The sequence below is a fragment of the Schistocerca serialis genome, chromosome 11 (genome assembly GCF_023864345.2).
Source record: "Schistocerca serialis cubense isolate TAMUIC-IGC-003099 chromosome 11, iqSchSeri2.2, whole genome shotgun sequence".
Lineage (NCBI taxonomy): Eukaryota > Metazoa > Arthropoda > Insecta > Orthoptera > Acrididae > Schistocerca > Schistocerca serialis.
Genome location: NC_064648.1, coordinates 115,914,765 through 115,932,057, shown reverse-complemented (window position 1 = coordinate 115,932,057; position 17,293 = coordinate 115,914,765). Strand labels below are relative to the sequence as shown.

At 39.5% G+C, this 17,293-nt stretch overlaps 1 long non-coding RNA gene across 3 annotated transcripts in view; it reads left to right on the top strand.

Annotated features, from left to right (window-relative positions):
- Positions 1 to 16,226, top strand: part of LOC126426699 (uncharacterized) — a 45,961-nt gene extending 29,735 nt beyond the window's left edge. For 2 of the 3 annotated variants that reach the window (XR_007576391.1, XR_007576393.1), the window contains exons 3-4: positions 9,064 to 9,621; positions 15,870 to 16,226. This is a non-coding gene — a long non-coding RNA (uncharacterized LOC126426699). The remainder of the gene's footprint in view (positions 1 to 9,063; positions 9,622 to 15,869) is intronic. The other variant, XR_007576392.1, reaches the window with a different exon arrangement.
- The last annotated feature ends 1,067 nt before the right edge of the window (positions 16,227 to 17,293 follow it).

Genomic DNA, 17,293 nt, shown 5'->3' with positions numbered 1-17,293 from the left:
CCCACCTCTCTCAGGGATCAGATTGCAAGGTAGCTCACTAGGTCACTGCTTCCCACTACTCTTAAGGAGCGGATTGCAAGCTAGCTCACTGCTCCCCACCACTCCCAGGGATCAGATTGAAAGGTGGCTCACTAGGTAACTGCTCCCCACCACTCTTTTGGGTCAGACTGCAAGCTAGCTCATTGCTCACCACCACTCTCAGGGATCAGATTGCAAGGTAGCTCACTAGGTCACTGCTCCCCACCATTCTTATGGATTGGATTGCAAGCTAGCTCACTGCTCCCCACCTCTCTCGGGGATCAGATTGCAAGGCAGTTCATTCGGTTACTGCTCCCCACCACTTACAGATCGGATTGCAAGCTAGCTCACTGCTCTCCGCCACTCTCACAGACGAGATCACATGGAACAGACCACACGGCAATTTGAGGCGTCTTTCTTTCTCTGCACTTCTGGGACAGTGATACAGAGCTTGCAATTCACTGTCTCGACTGAGCACCTCTCAGTCTGAGTTGAGCTCTTTATTCTATGTAATTTGCTCCTTATTCTTTGTAATTTGATTTGATCTAGTCATTGTCTTCTTGTGTTGTAGTGGTTCTGTTTTCTTGTTGTGTGAGTGTTCTTGTTAGGTGTACTGTTATGTCTTCTTCTATGTCTGTTTCATTCATAGTTGCTGTTGTTTGTGTGTCAGTAGCCTTTATGCACATTTTAATTACTTTGGCTGGACAGGATGCTAAATATAATTGTATGTATAACACACAATAATTTTAAACCACATGATAGTCTGTGTATAAAGGCTTTCTCAGGAGGAATAGTCAATATTCAGAGATATGAGAGGAATAATCATCTGAAGCAAAAAAAACTCAATATGGAAATATGCCCTATTCGAAATGGTTTCTGAGAGACAGAAATATTTAAAGTTACTTTTGTATGTTTTTCTTGGATAACACGAAATCTGTGATATCTAGTGAAAACTTTTTGTGGTACAAAATTAAACTACGTTAAATTTCCTTTAAAAAGGTCCTATTCTTTTTTTCTTGAGGACTTATAGGTTGCATGAAGAGAGTGAGAGAATATGGAAAATCCTGCACAATGCGCATGATTTGAGGTGTAGGTAAACCAGTTTGAGGTCGTTTCCTGATTTGATAGACTACGTGCCCTATATAAAATTATTCATCTTGACTTTGCCAGCACTACTATGGTACAGTGCCACCAATGACAGAGTACTGAATAATAAAGAAAATAAGTAACAATGTCCATTAAATATGTTCTATCTTGGAAACCATTCAGAGTAGTGCATATGTTCACATGAAATGTTTTAGTTTTTTGCTTCAAATGATCCTTCCTGTCACATCCCTGAACACTGGCCATTCATCTGGGACAATCTGTGTATTATATTTAATGTTTTATTTCTTCATTTAATCTGAACAGATTATTGCCTTCAGGAGTCCTCTTACATCAGACCAGAGTTTTACACGTAATTACAAAACTTACTAAAATTGCAGTTACATAAAAAGTCATAATGTTTTTAATATGTCATCTCCTTCTCTCTACATGTATTAGGCATTTGCCTATATCGCCCTCTTGGTTGAAATTGTTGATTTTCCTCAGCCTTCCGAAATATCTTCTACCCACTCGATTATGATTATCACCAATTTTGGTAACCTGTCCTCTTCCATTATTCTGAGGTAATCCTTTCAGTTGTTTCTGTATTCTTTAATCTGCTCATTTAAAATTTTCACTCTCACTTTTTTCTGATGTCTACATTCACTCTTCCATCGGACAGAATGATCAGCTACTCTTGATAGCAGTCGAATCTGTATTGCTTATATTCTGATGGGAATGAGTGTTTCTGGTCTGTTGTCTGGGCAAGAGCTTAAAGGTATAAGGAGCAGTAGTTATTATGAGCAGTAGCGGATGTACAATAAGCTTGATCATTTGGACTCCAATGCCGTCCTGTGCAGTAAATGCTGAGCTGAAGGATTTTTCAACAGCATTGTCAGCTCAAGAAAGAATTTGTCATGATTACCGTCATTTACTTCCACAAAATAATCAGTAAGATTAGATTAGTACTTCTTCCAGAGATCATGAATATGACACTTAGTAATGATGTGGAACGTTTCAGGTTAATAAAAGGTGTCTATACAAGATGCTACATTACACAAAATATTACATGGAGAGAGAGAGAGAGAGAGAGAGAGAGAGAGAGAGAGAGAGAGAGAGAGAGAGAGTGTGTGTGTGTGTGTGTGTGTGTGTGTGTGTGTGTGTGTGTGTGTGTAAATTCTTTTAATTTCCTTTTAAATGCTATATGGCTATCTGTCAGACTTTTGATACTATTAGGTAAGTGACCAAAGACTTTTGTGGCAGCATAATTTACCCCCTTCTGAGCCAAAGTTAGATTTAACCTTGAGTAGTGAAGATCATCCTTTCCCCTAGTGTTGCCGCCATGTACACTGCTATTACTTTTGAATTCGTTCGGATTGTTAATAACAAATTTCATAAGTGAATATATATATATTGTGAGGCTACAGTGAAGATCTCTAGCTCTTTAAGAAAGTGTCTGCAAGATGATCTTGGATGAGCTCCAGCAATTATTCTAATTACACTGCTTTTGTGCAATGAACACTCTTTTAACAATGATGAGTTACCCCAGAGTATGATGCCATACAAAATGAGATAATGAAAATAGGTGTGGTAAGTTAATTTACTCAGTTGTGTATTACCAAAGTTTGCAATCACCCTAATAGCATAAGTAGCTGAACTCAAACGTTTCAGCAGATCCTCAGTGTGTTTTTTCCAGTTCGACCCATCATCAATGCATACACCTAGAAATTTTGAATATTCTACCTTAGCGACCGATTTCTGATCGAAGTATATGTTTATTAATGGTGTCATTCCATTTACTGTGTGGAACTGTATATACTGTGTTTTGTCAAAGTTTAATGAGAGTCCATTTGCAGAGAACCACTTAATGATTTTCTGAAAAACATCGTTTACAATTTCGCCAGTTAATTCTTGTCCGTTGGGTATGATAGCTATACTTGTATCATCGGCAAAAAATAGCAGGTTTGCATCTTTGTGAATATAGAATGGAAAATCTCATATGAGATGTGAAACAAATACTAACAAAGAGATAGAGGGGCTGGCCAGTACTTACCTCAGCTCAGTACAGCCGATAGATACACATAAAACAGAACCGAAAATTTACGTTCCTAGCTTTCGGAACAAATGTTCCTTCATCGGGGAGGAGAGAAGGGAAAGGAGATTCATAACCTGGGTTGTGAGTAACTGAATCTCCTTTCCCTTCTTCCCTTTCTTTCCCCTCTCTCCTCCCCGATGAAGGAACATTTGTTCCGAAAGCTAGGAATGTAAATTTTCGGTTCTGTTTTATGTGTTTTATGTGTATCTATCGGCTGTACTGAGCTAAGTACTGGCCAGCCCCTCTATCTCTTTGTTAGTATTTGAATATAGAATGGCAAGTCATTAATATATATTAAGAACAGCAGAGGACCCAAGACCGAACCTTGCGGCACCCCATTCTTGATTGTTCCCCAGTTTGAGAAATCACCAGTTTTTTGCATATTATGTGAACTGCTTACTTCAACTTTCTGCACTCTTCCAGTTAGGTATGATTTAAACCATTCGAGCACTGTCCCATTCATACCACAGTACTTGAGCTTATGTAGAAGCAATCCATGATTTACACAATCAAGTCTGTGTTTTGTTTACGGTTCAATGACTGGTTTAGTTCTTTTGTTGGGACAATGGGATCAGCTGCAGCTTCTACTTTGCCTACTCTTATCCTAGAACACAAAAGCTTTTTCATAAAGCATTTGATCTTTATGTTCAAGATTAATGTTTTGGTATGTCTTAGTCATTGTTTCTCTCAGATTGACTGCTATGTTTGGTCTCTGCTTGTAATAAATTTTATTTTCAAGGGTAGGACATTGTTTGTAAGTCTGATGTGCAGTGTCTCCGAGATTCATGAATGCCTAATTTGCATAATGAATTATTTGATAAAATAAAAAAAATGATTTGGGCCCTGCAAAGGCAGTCTGCCTTACATATGATGTGTGGATGAGTGTAGATAACATTAGTTTCAATGCACTCGCTGTACATTTCATAGGTGTGAGGAGTGAACTAAAGTCATACCTTTTAGATTGCTCACAATTCGAAGACAGACACAATGCAGAAAACGTCTCAAACTGGGTAAAGTCTGTTATCCCAAATACAATATCAGTTTTAAAATAATTTCCATAATAAGAGAAAATGTGTCAAACATGAAATTACCTGCTACGCTTCTAAAATTTCCCCATATTATCCCAAGCTTCTTTAAACCTCACTGTGCGACATACAATTCAGAATTCCATAAAGAAAACCATTGACAATGCTAAATACATTGCTAGTTGCTACGTTTCTTAAGCAGAGACCCTTTGCTTTAAGCAAACTGTTGCAAAGATTTGTTTCTTGTAAAGATCACATAATTTCGTGTCTTGCTATTTTAGTTGGAAAATTGATCACCTTAAACTTAAGATACAGACTGGGAGATAATGCTGTAGGGTTTACAGATTTTGAAAGTTTTTGATAAGGTAACCAAAGGAGGCATCCTTGGAGAAAACAGTCTCACTTTCAGAAATGAAAATTGTGCCAAGATTAGTGAAATGGCAACTAAAATCTTTTAAAGACAAAAATAAAGAATAGCCTAAAGAAATAGTCATTGGTTGATAATTTGCTTAAATGGTTATCAGATTGGTTTGGTGTTATATTCCAGCAACGAGTTGATAACTTGGGCAATGTTACTGGACTCTCGATTCAAAGGCAAGGATTTTCTTACGACAAAACATTTCAGGACTGCTAAGAGAAGGCTGTTACAGAAATTAAAGCATTGGTTTTTCAAAAAAAAAAAAATAAATAAATAAAAAAAAATAAAAAAAAAAAGTAAATAAAATCTCATTTCTCAAACAGTTACCACTGTGACACGTGAGTTTTCTTCAATCTGGGAGGAGCTGAATGAAACTGTTAGTCAGCTTCAAGCAAGTCATGACCTGTAAACTGCAGTAATTGTCAGTTTGAACAAATATTTAGTGGAGGGATATTTGCCTAGAAACACTGATGCCTTAAACTGGCGGGAAACAAGAAAAAGTCTGTGGCCAGCGCTGTATCAATTGGCTCTAAAAGTAGTATGTATCACAACAACAGCAGTGGCCTGTGAACGAATATTTTCAAAACCAGGACAGAATGCTCTGAGAAGAGAAATAGGCTCACATCAACTAAAATGGATCAATTTTTATTTATGAATGACAATATTGATTAATTTTTTCATTGTGGGAACCAATATGGTAATACTGACGGTGAATGATGACTGCCGATACACTTCAGTCACAGTTGTTATGGTTTTTATACTGTATTTTTTCCAACAAAAGTATCAAAATATAACAAGAATGAATTTTTCCACTAGATAAAAAATATTTAGGGTTTTGTTGTAATATTTTCAATTTTTACAGCAGACAAAATTTAAAACTGCTGTATCTGAAAATTACTGGGGACATAACCCTACCATTCTTTCAAGATAGGACCAAATCGGATAAAAATTTCAATTTTTACAGCAGACAGAATTTAAAACTTTTGTATCTGAAAATTACTAGGCACATAACACTACCATTCTTTCAAGATAGGACCAGATCAGATAAAAATACAGGTTTAATGACCTGAATTTTAGGCAGTGTACCTTCCTTTTACTTATTTTTGTGAGTGAATGGTGAGTCATGGAAAAGAACTAGTTCCTTCCAGTTTGTGACGATCACCTGCTTTATTTCTTCGTTGATTGTCCTCGGTGTCGAGGTACTGCGTTGCTACACTGGCTGAAAAATGGGGTTTGTAATATCGGCACTGATTAGCCGGTAGTTGTACAGTTGTGTTTCATGGTTATTTACTTTCATTGTTCACAAACCCTCAATATCACACAGTTATATGGCCAGTTACTATTGTTTAACTTTCGATAAGCCTCATTAATAGTTTGCAGGCAAACCTCCACATACTGTTACAATAGTTTTCTGTTGAACATCTAGGAGCAGTAACAACCTAACCACACAATCACAGTCTTTCAGATAAATTTAACAGACACTGTCATTGCTTTAACGCATGGCCTATTGGTGTAACACTTATTTCACGGTTAAGTTGATGCATTGTTGTTGTGGTGTAACACTTATTTTATGGTTAAGTTGATGCATTGTTGTTGTTCTAACCAACACAGGTTTCTTGTCTGAAACTCAGCTGTGGACTGACTGCCTCAATACCAAAAATCGGGCCCTTATATATCCTCACAATAATAGGTATTGAAACTATACGTTGTTCAATGTTTAATTTACAGAAATTACAATTGAAACTTAACACATTCTATTAACTGAATACATCGAAAAATTGGTTCTTTTTAACAGTTTCTTCTGTTACAAGAGTTAGGCCAAATTATTTGTTTAAATGATGAAATTAACAGACATCGTTACGCAAACAGTACTTTTGACAAAACTGTTGATTACTTTGGAACTAATTAAGGACTGGCTTTGCTAACATGTTTTCGAATAAAGCCAAATAGATCCCTTAAGCGTACTGTTAATTGTTCCTCAAAATGTTTATAATTAGTACAGAAATTATATTTGTTTATAAGTCAAAAACAGAATTTAAGTTACAAAACAATTACTAATTTTACCCTATAACAAAAGATATTAACTAGGGATAATCGAAATAGATTAGAAAATCAATTACGTACATAAAACTAAGCACAAAATTGTGTTACATTCTTTAAAACTCAGGGTCAACCTTTCTCTTTTTTGGAAATGCAGATAATACTCACAATTGTTAATGGTAATTAGTGAGACATGAAAAAAAATGAATTTTAAGGAGGCAGATGACAAAACAAGAAGGGTAGTAAAAATATTCGAGCTTGCTTCGTGACAAGTTCTGATTAGATTTCTGAAAAGAACAGTTGTGGCTGTCTCACCCAGAACCACACATGTGCAGTTCTCACAAATGGCTCGTTTGTGGACCTAGGTTTATTGTAACATTTCTACTCCTGTTGCTGAACAGTTGCAGTTTTTGCCACTAATAGTAATACTCTCTGTACACACACACAAAGCAGGATGGTGTATAAGGCATAACATCCCCTTTTATTTCCTGAACAGTTCATGATATCAAAACAAGGTTTGTGGTAGATCATAATGTCCAGAAGGGCATGTAATTCTGTTAGGTGTGTAAGTTGCCATTCCTTTTATTTAAGCTAACTCACCTACTTTGTCTGTCTGATTTTTAATAGGTAATCGGACTTGACGGTTGCAACAGCGTGGAGGATACACACATCATTTCGATAAAGTTCTTAACTGTGTGCCTGATGACATGTGCCCCATCTACATTCCCCACAGTTTTCATCAAAACACTGACCAAAATACTGTCATTAACATGGCCAGGTTAAATGAAGTTCACATTGATTTGACTGTACATGCTTTATTGTGCTCAAATCACAAGCAAGGTTATCTCTTTGAGCATAACCGCACTCACTCTGCAGTTGCATTTATGCGTTTAGCACTTTTTAATCGATGTTCCCATTGCTGGTAAGTTCTTTACAGTTGGTCATAATTTAAAACCATCTCCTGACTATTCAAATAATTTCAGTTCCTCAAAATAATACCTTTTATTCCTGATCGCATACTGTGTGCACACTCATTGTCCTCTCTTTAAGAAGGCTCAGATGGGACTACATCACTTACATGCCGAAGCAAATGGTGGGTGTCGAGCAGTACCCTGCTAGTACAAAGGGGCTTGCCCGTCAGTGATGCTAACTCACTGGATCAAAGATGTGTAAGGGCAGATTCAGTATCTCTCTGGGACAGGATCAATATCAGTACCCTTGCAGGTGATAAATGCTATTAATTCTTCTACTGACTGATATACTGAAGCAAACTTTTTTTAGTACAATAATATACTTTTTAAAAAATAACATTCAAAAGCACTTAAAGTACGTGTATTAGTCTCTGAGTCATGCTAAGCAACAGGGTTCCTGTGTCCCTAGCACAAATGGTTATTCTACCCCATCTGTCCAAAATGTTTTGAAAGTGGATTAATAAAAAATAGTGGAAAGTTATTACGGTTTGTTTTAATGTTTCAGGTATTGTATTCTACATAGTTAACCCCTTCATTTGCCCCACTTAAGTACAACATGCACAATGTTCATACAACTACGACGCTATCAAGAAAGTACCTCTTTGGGATGTCATTCAGTTCGCACATCACTTTGGCTCAAGTGTTGGTTACATTGTCAAAGTGCTAACCCTTCATGCAGATACCTGCATCTTGTCATTTTGTGCTAGGTCTGTATTGATAACACCAAGTCTCATAACCCGTGATGATTATTTTTAGAAAAGAATTGTCTGCGATTTGCAATTCAGTTGAGTTGGTGCAGTCATTCGTGTGTCATTGTTTTTGTTTGTGAATCAGGGTGTGTGGGACAAAATTTGCACGTACTTTTCTCTTTTTCAAAACATTCTGAAAAAGTCTAGAACACTTGGTTTAGAGATGTTGCTCCGTGTCGGTTTGTGACAAGTGACGTCGACACACTGTGGCCACATGCTGACCATTTAACACTGGCTTCTCGCAATTGACTGGTTGAGTGCATATGTGTTGTTATAGTTGCTAGTTGGAGCTGCCACTGTAGTTACTGCAATGACATTGCTCGTACACTAGGAATAACATCAGTATCGGAACTTTTTGAATGAACCGTGTAGAATCACTATTGTTTACCAGCTAATGTGTGTTCACTGCACAGCTTCTTACATAGAAATGACTGGCAGTAAGCTGGCTCAGTGAATGGATGGGCACAGAAGAATTGTCTGCCTCGGGTATTGTAAGGGTACAGAATTATTTTATAATTGCGGAATGGATAGGGAGCGTGCTTTTACCTTGACCTTTTAAATAACTGAGTAATTGTGCTCATTTACATATGGGATTTGTTAAAGTGAATTAGTTATGTGTTTAATACTATTCTAGCTTTGGTCTGTGTGTTCTTTTATGTTCGAGGTGCTAGAAAGTCGTCGTGCAGCAGTGTGAGATGGCCACCCGACACACTTATGTACATTATCACAAGTATACGTCTCGGAGCCTGCAGTGATCTGTGCTGCACCTTGGAGTTCCTTCTGTGTTGAAGTTTCACGGTATTGGGCTTCTGAAGAATGGGACGCACTGAAGAAGTGAGTGTTGTTAGTCAGACTTTGAACAGCAAGCTCGTAATTGCACAATTGTTAAACTGGACAGTTGTTAATATGGACAATTGTTAAATCTGGCTACACAGTTTATAAATTCATTGCTTGTGTGAAGTGTTTTCCTTCTTATTTATTTCAATAGTGATCGATTACTGTGAGGTAAGACTGACTTCAGAGTGAGATTCCAATCAACGAATTTCAACTCCACTGTCAAGAAATTTGACAGAAACCCTTGCAAGTCGCGACAGTCAGTTTCAAGCCTGTAATCAGTATGGAAGTAGTAGTTTGGTAGAAGAGGGCCTAATATAATTATTGCAAGAAACTAGATACTCGAGACTACAAGGTACCCGCACCTTGCAAGCAGCGACCACATTATGTAAGTATAATACCTGTGAATTTATTAAAATATATGGACACTCTTCAAGTGAAGAACCTGACAGCTGCAAGCAGTTTCAATAAAGTAATTGTTTTACTGCAGAGCAGTATTAGCAACTGTGAAACATAAACGTCCATTCATTTAACACATGTAATGACAGAATTTATAGTCTACATTACCATAAAGGACAGATATTCTCAAGTTGTGAATTGATTTTTTAACAAAAATATAAAAATCTAACATTAGCGACCATATTCAACAAGATGTGACTAGGCGAATCAACAAGAGCTTGTACATAACAGTACTGAAGCTTTTATATAAAGGACTTTTTGTAAACAACAGTATTAGCTACTGGCAATGGGAAGGGTGAAAGGCAAGTATAGTACGGCCCTAATCAACACTATTCATAAATTAAGAAATTTAAAGTAAAGGAATGTCCAGAAGGACATCCAAACTGATCCAGGGAACAAGAGGAGTACGAGTAATACTTCGCCTAATTTATACCAGAAATATACACTGAAGAGCCAAAGAAACTGGTACATGAGCCTAATATTTTGTAGGGTCCCCGCAAGCACACAGAAGAGCCGCAACACGATGTGCCATGGGCTCGACTAATGCCTGAAGTGTTGCTGGAGGGAATTGACACCATGAATCCAGCAGGGCTGAACATAAATCCATAGGAGTACAAGGGGGTGGAGATCTCTTCTGAACAGCACGTTGCAAGGCATCCCAGGGTATGCTCAATAATTTCATGTCTGGGGAGTTTGGTGGCAAACGGAAGCGTTTAAACTCGGAAGAGTGTTCCTGGAGCCACTCTGTTGCAATTCCGGTGTATGGTATGTAGCATTGTACTGCTGGAATTGCCCAAGTCTGTCAGAATCCACATTGGACATGAATGGATGCAGGTTATCAGATAGGATACTTAAGTATGCGTCACCTGTCAGAGTAGTATCTAGACATATCAGGGGCCATATCATTCCAACTGCACATGCCCCACACCATTACAGATCCTCCACCAGCTTGAACAGTCCCCTGCTGACATGCAGGCTTCATGGGTTCAAGAGGTTGTCTCCATACCCATACACGCCCATCTGCTCGATGCAATTTGAAAGGAGACTCGTCTGACCAGGCAACACGTTTTCGGTCATCAACAGTCCAATGTCGGTGTCGAACAGGCCCAGGCGAGGCATAAAGCTTTGTGTTGTGCAGTAATCAAGGGTACACGAGTGGGTCTCCAGCTCCAGAGTCCATATCGACGATGTTTCATTGAATGGTTAACTTGCTGACACTTGTTGACGGCCCAGCAGTGAAATCTGCAGCGATTTTTGGGAAGGTTGCACTTCTGTCATGTTGAACGATTCTCTTCAGTTATCATTGGTCCCGTTCTTGCAGGATCTTTTTCCGGTAGCAGTGATGTCAGAGATTTGATGTTTTACCCGATTCCTGATATTCACGGTACACTCGTGAAATAATCATACGGGAAAATCCCAACTTCATTGCTACCTCGGAGATGCTGTGTCCCATCACTCGTGCACCGACTATAACACCACATTCAAACTCACTTAAATGTTGATAACCTGCCATTGTAGCAGCAGTAACCGATCTAACAACTGTGGCAGACACTTGTCGTATATAGGTGTTGCGATCACAGTGCCGTATTTGCCTGTTTACATATCTCCGCATTTGAATATGCATGCCTATACCATTTTTTTAGCATGTCAGTGTATAAATATATGCTGCTGGAAAAAACCATTAGTATACCTAGAAAGACAACGTCAATTTTGATCCGAAGACAACTTATTCCACCTGGAAGATTATCGGTGTACTGATAATGGTTTCAACACCGTCTGCCGACAGATAACATAATGGCATAGCTACCAGAGTGCCATCCGTGGCTACCTTTCTAATAGCAAATGCTCACAGCCAAAAGGCTCAGTGTGGTGCAAACTGCAACCGTGCCATGGAGATGCATTCATGCTTCCTGTGGCCAACTGGATGAGTTTGAAAGGGGCGAAATTGTGACCTTCCAAATGGCAGGATGGTCCTTTTGGAGAATTGCCATACATTTTGGATGTGCTATATTGGTTGTGCAGTGATGATGGTGTCAATCGTCATGTCAACATCCTGAATAAAATTATCTTGGTCTTCAAGCCACAATAATTTGAATAAAATTATCCCCTTTCGAGAAGATTTTATTCAGATATGAATCTGAGGACACGTGTGAAGATTCTCACAGCCATAGATGAGATTCTGTATGTCCACAAAGCACAGACATCACCAGGATTGTCATATTTTAAGGGGGGGTAGGACGACGATCAAGTATCACGGTCGTGGAACCCTTGTCCGCCGGAAGAATGACGATGGATCGGTCAGCCTTCAGATCACGGACACTTTCCGACACTTCAGATCACGGACACTTTCCAGACACTTTCTCGAACGCCTGGAATCCTTGCCCAGTCTGTTACCCCCGGAAACCATCCTTGTAACCATTGATGCCACTTCCTTGTACACAAATATTCCGCACGTCCAGGGCCTCGCTGCGATGGAGCACTTTCTTTCACGCTGATCACCTGCCACCCTACATGAAACCTCTTTCCTCATTCCCTCAGCCAGCTTCATCCTGACCCACAAATTCTTCACTTTCGAAGGCCAGACATACCAACAATTAAAGGGAACAGCCATGGGTACCAGGATGGCCCCCTCATATGCCAACCTATTCATGGGTCGCTTAGAGGGAGCCTTCTTGGTTACCCAGGCCTGCCAACCCAAAGTTTGGTACAGATTTATTGATGACATTTTCATGATCTGGACTGACAGTGAAGAAGAACTCCAGCATTTCCTCTCCAACCTCAACTCCTTTGGTTCCATCAGATTCACCTGGTCATACTCCAAATCCCATGCCACTTTCCTTGATGTTGACCTCCACCTGTCCAATGGCCAGCTTCACACGTCCGTCCACATCAAACCCACCAACAAGCATACCTCCATTATGACAGCTGCCACCCATTCCACATCAAATGGTCCCTTCCCTACAGCCTAGGTCTTCATGGCAAACGAATCTGCTCCAGTCCGGAATCCCTGAACCATTACACCAACAACCTGAAAACAGCTTTCGCATCCCACAACTACCCTCCCGACCTGGTACAGAAGCAGATAACCAGAGCCACTTCCTCATCTCCTCAAACCCAGAACCTCCCACAGAAGAACCCCAAAAGTGCCCCACTTGTGACAGGATACTTTCCGGGTCTGGATCAGACTCTGAATGTGGCTCTCCAGCAGGGATACGACTTCCTCAAATCCTGCCCTGAAATTAGATCCATCATCCTTCATGAAATCCTCCCCACTCCACCAAGAGTGTCTTTCCGCCGTCCACCTAATCTTCGTAACCTATGAAATCCCCAAACCACCTTCCCTACCCTCTGGCTCCTACCCTTGTAACCGCCCCCGGTGTAAAACCTGTCCCGTGCACCCTCCCACCACCACCTACTCCAGTCCTGTAACCCGGAAGGTGTACACGATCAAAGACAGAGCCACGTGTGAAAGCACCCACGTGATTTACCAACTGACCTGCCTACACTGTGAAGCTTTCTATGTGGGAATGACCAACAACAAACTGTCCATTCGCATGAATGGATACAGGCAGACAGTGTTTGTCGGTAATGAGGATCACCCTGTGGCTAAACATGCCTTGGTGCACGGCCAGCACATCTTGGCACAGTGTTACACCATCCGGGTTATCTGGATACTTCCCACTAACACCAACCTGTCAGAACTCCGGAGATGGGAACTTGCCCTTCAGTATATCCTCTCTTCTCGTTATCCACCAGGCCTCAATCTCCGCTAATTTCTAATTTCAATTTGCCGCCGCTCATACCTCACCTGTCTTTCAACATCTTTGCCTCTGTACTTCTGCCTCGACTGACATCTCTGCCCAAACTCTTTGCCTTTACAAATGTCTGCTTGTGTCTGTGTATGTGCAGATGGATGTGTGTGTGTGTGTGTGTGTGTGTGTGTGTGTGTGTGTGTGTGTGTGTGAGTGTATAACTGTCCTTTTTTCCCCCTAAGGTAAGTCTATCCTCTTCCTTAAAACCTACATCCTTTCGTCTTGCCCTCTCCTTCCCTCTTTCCTGACGAAGCAACAGATGGTTGCGAAAGCTTGAATTTTGTGTGTATGTTTGTGTTTGTTTAGCTTGAATTTTGTGTGTATGTTTGTGTTTGTTTGTGTGTCTATCGACCTGCCAGCACTTTCGTTTGGCAAGTCACATCATCTTTGTTTTTAGATATATTTTTCCCATGTGGAATGTTTCTCTCTATTATATTTGTATAAGTAATAGGTGACTTTGAAAAGAATTCCGGGAGCACCAATTTGGTATGGCCCATACAATGAGTTTGTAATTCTGGATCTTGTGGTTCAGAGAGACCATAGGATTAACACTATTGTATCAGCTGTGTTTGTTATTATGTTACCAAGTTCCTGAGTGTAGCCCTAAGCTTTGGGTGTGAAACAGTATGGCAAATTATAAAAATATAAAGCACTACAGTTATTATGTGTTTATTATTATGGGGTAAGGTATCTCTAACCTATTGGAGAAGTTAAAAAATTACTATGGTGGATTTCTGTACTTTTCAACGTGAAGATACCTGTAAGTACAATAAGTACATTGAGACTTTGACGTCAATAGCTGCCCAGAAAGTGGCAACTAATGTTATTGCAGACATATTAAATGGGTTAATTTGGGTAATTTTTCTCAAAACAATAATTGGAATACTGATAACACGTGGAGAATTTGGAAATTTTTGAAGTGCGAAGGCCTAGAGCATCATTATTTGATAATGATGACTCACTGGATGGTACGTATTCACAATTATTTAAACTGATACAACTATACATTTTACTTGAGTGTGTGGCAAACTGCACTGGATGGGGTAACTGTTTTAGAGTTTGGGGTAGTAACGGCTGACTAGCTTCCATACTCAGAGCAGCGTTGCAGTGTAGGACAATATTTTGGTTAGAAGCTAAGTTTTGCCCTATAAAAGTACAAGGGACCATATAATTATAAGAATATCACAACTCATACTAAGTAGGTACAACTAACTAGAACAAGGAGGTTAATAGCATCAGTCATTGCAAAGCTATGATGGAGAGAAATTGATAACTGGATTGAGGTCATGTGTAAGATACGTAAGCTCATTTAATGAGCACAAATTGGATGCTGGACATGAAGTAGTTATAAATATACAGTATAACCACAGAAATACATTATTCAGATGAGATTTACTGACTACACAAAATACGAGGGTAATCCCTAAACTAAGGTCTCCTATTTTTTTATAAGTACGTAGACCTGTTTATTTCTACAATGGTTTACATCAGTTTATGAACCTCTTCTTTCATCTCGTCGTCGGAGCTGAACCGCTTTCCAACCAAATGTTCTTTTAACCTAGGGACAGGTGATAGTCACTGGGCGCCAAGTCAGGGCTATAGGGTGGCTGGGTGATTATGTTCCACTGAAACTGTTGCAGGAGAGCAACGGTTTGCCGAGCGATGTGTGGGCAAGCGTTGTCACGAAGAATGTGTACACCCTTGCTCAACATTCCTCTTCTCCAGTTCTGAATTGCCCGTTTGAGTTTTTTCAGAGGATCTCAGTACCTGTCAGCGTTAATTGTGGTCCCAGCGATTCAGCTCCGACGACAAGGTGCAAGAAGAGGTCCGTAACTTTCTGAACAGCATGGCGGCGAGCTGGTATGACATGGGCATACAAAAACTGCCACAGCGTCTACAAAAGTGCATCGACAGAAATGGTGATTATGTTGAAAAATAGCTAAATGTTCAAGCTGTAAACTGATGTACACAATTGTAGAAAGAAACAGGTCTATGTACTTATAAAAAAAATAGGAGACCTTAGTTTTGGGATTATTCTCGTAGATAGTTGTTTAAGAATGATTTATATGTGGTTCATGTAGATTTTCAAAATGTGTGTTGTATTATTAAGACTCAGTGTAGGAATAAGGAACAATATATTCTTTTGTTGTAATAAATAGTCTACGAAAATAGAAGTATTATGAACTGTGACACAATTACTTAATTGTAGGGGTGCAGATGTATGGGTACAGAATTATGTTATAATTTTGGAATGTATAGGTAGAGTATGTGAACCCTTGACATTTTAAATAATTGAGTAATTGTGCTCAGTGACATGTATTAATTCTATTCTGCGTTTGGCTTGTGCACTCTTTTTTTGTTTAAGGTGCTACAGGGGCATTGCGTGGCGACACGAGACTGCCACCCGACGTGCTTATGACATCAGAAGTGTATGTCTCGGAATCTGCAGTGCCGTGTGCTGCACCATTGGGTTCTTCAGTGGAAAGTACTGTGGTTTGGGCTTCCCAAGAATGTAGAGCTTCTCTGAGGCATTATGAAACACAGAAGCAGCGAGCAATGTTAATCAGACTTTGAATCGCAAGCACATAACTGGGAATTGTAAAAGGATTTGTTGCTTGTGAGAAATGAATTCCTCTGTACTTATCCCAACAGTAATTGACTACTTCAACTGATTGGAAATAACAGACAACCATTTGCGAAATATAGGTTTATTACATCTTGACCATAGTTTTGACAACTTTAAAACTGTCCTCTTCAGGAGATATTGTACCTATTAACAAATATTGCAACTGTGTGTGTAGAACAGTTGCGGTATCATTATGATAAAAAAAAATTACAGGAAATGTTTACAAATAATTTTAGTGAAGCATACTCATGTAGAATCGTATATTATCTATAATCAATGTGGGAACTGTTGGCTTTGTCTAGCACGTGTGTGTCCTTCTCTTAATCACGATTTGAAGTACATGATATAAAAGTAGTAGCTGTCTACTTTAGAGATTTGTCTGAAAACTTTTTAAATTACCACACATTTCACAGTGGATCAAACGTGCAGTATGTCAGTTGAAACGTGTGTGTGTGTGTGTGTGTGTGTGTGTGTGTGTGTGTGTGTGTGTGTGTGTTGACATTTAAATATAAAACGTGGCATTGGAGCCTACAGTGCGTATGTATGTCATGTGCAGAGCTGATGACATGTGCTGACTGGCTGAAGAGTAGTGGCACTGGCCTTAAGTTGCCTCTGGTAGGTGGTATAGCCACAACAAGTAGGTGTGTGGTTTCACAAGTGCAAGTTAATTACTAGAATTAACATTTTACTAAAATGTTGATAGCGGGAGAGGAGAGGGGAGGAGGGGTAGGAAAGTGTGCCAGTGAAGCCATGTGGCTTATAAAGAGCTTGCAGGCTCTGGCAAACATAGCAAACTCTTTACAATACCACAAAAAGGCATGAAAAGCACTTGCGTTTGAATCTGCAATTGTAACGAGCATGAGTATCAAAGCAAAAACGCTTCAAGAAAATATTATCGGTGTATAAGGGGCCCAATACTTGATAGTTGAGTTGACCCCTGACATGAAGGAATACTGCAAAAGGATGCACCATGATGGAGAACCTGCAGATATTAAAAGACAAATGGGGGGGGGGGGGGGGATTGATCAATTGTGAAACATCATGCTAAAGAAAGTGATTGTACTGATAAAGCATGCTATATGAACAAATTATTAGAAGGGGGTGGGGTTATAAAACACCCACTAAAATAATGAATAAACAAAGGCACACTAAGCAGTGTATAT